Source organism: Anomaloglossus baeobatrachus, unplaced genomic scaffold, assembly GCF_048569485.1.
Source record: "Anomaloglossus baeobatrachus isolate aAnoBae1 unplaced genomic scaffold, aAnoBae1.hap1 Scaffold_4347, whole genome shotgun sequence".
Taxonomy (NCBI): domain Eukaryota; kingdom Metazoa; phylum Chordata; class Amphibia; order Anura; family Aromobatidae; genus Anomaloglossus; species Anomaloglossus baeobatrachus.
In genome coordinates this window covers 15,292-15,947 of record NW_027443683.1, presented here as the reverse complement: position 1 = coordinate 15,947, position 656 = coordinate 15,292, and the positions used below count along the sequence as shown (strand labels likewise).

General features: G+C 44.5%; 1 pseudogene; it reads left to right on the top strand.

Moving 5' to 3' along the window:
- The first annotated feature begins 241 nt into the window (after positions 1-241).
- On the top strand, positions 242-447 carry LOC142279523 (U2 spliceosomal RNA; annotated as a pseudogene).
- The last annotated feature ends 209 nt before the right edge of the window (positions 448-656 follow it).

Below are 656 nucleotides of genomic sequence, written 5' to 3'. Positions count from 1 at the left end.
TGTCTCCCTCTCCCTAAGATGTGTCCGGTATAGGCCAGGGTGCCACTCAAGGCCGTAACCAATTCGGGTTATAGCTTCTCGGCCTTTTGGCTAAGATCAAGTGTAGTTTCGGAGGACGCTACCTTGGTCGGTACTGGAAGGTGCCTGGGATTGCACGTCTGCCGGCCTTGAGGAAGTGTGTGCGCCTTCTGGTGACACATAGCCCTCTTGTGCCTGGACGGTTCCCAGGCAACGGGAGGCGATCACCTTTGTTATTTTGAAGTCCTACTGATAAACAGAAAAAAAAAAAATTAAATCTGTTCTTATCAGTTTAATATCTGATACGTCCCCTCTCTGGGGACCATATATTAAATGGATTTTTAGAACAAGGAGATGGAAAAAATCTTGCTCTGTCCACTCCACGCATTGACCTGGTATTGCAGTACCTCCAGGACTGGTGCACCCCTTCTTAACCCAGTTTCCAAAAGCAGAACTCAATTCACCTGATTCAAATGAGCCCCATTAGTGAATTGAAAGAAAGCAAAAACTTTATATGCACCTCAATTTGGCCAATTCACTTTTCACACTTTCACCCTTTTTTTATCTTTCACACCTTTTACTTGCTTTATTGATGCAAAAAGCTGTGCCAAATAGCAAACTCATCTCCACTCAACTTG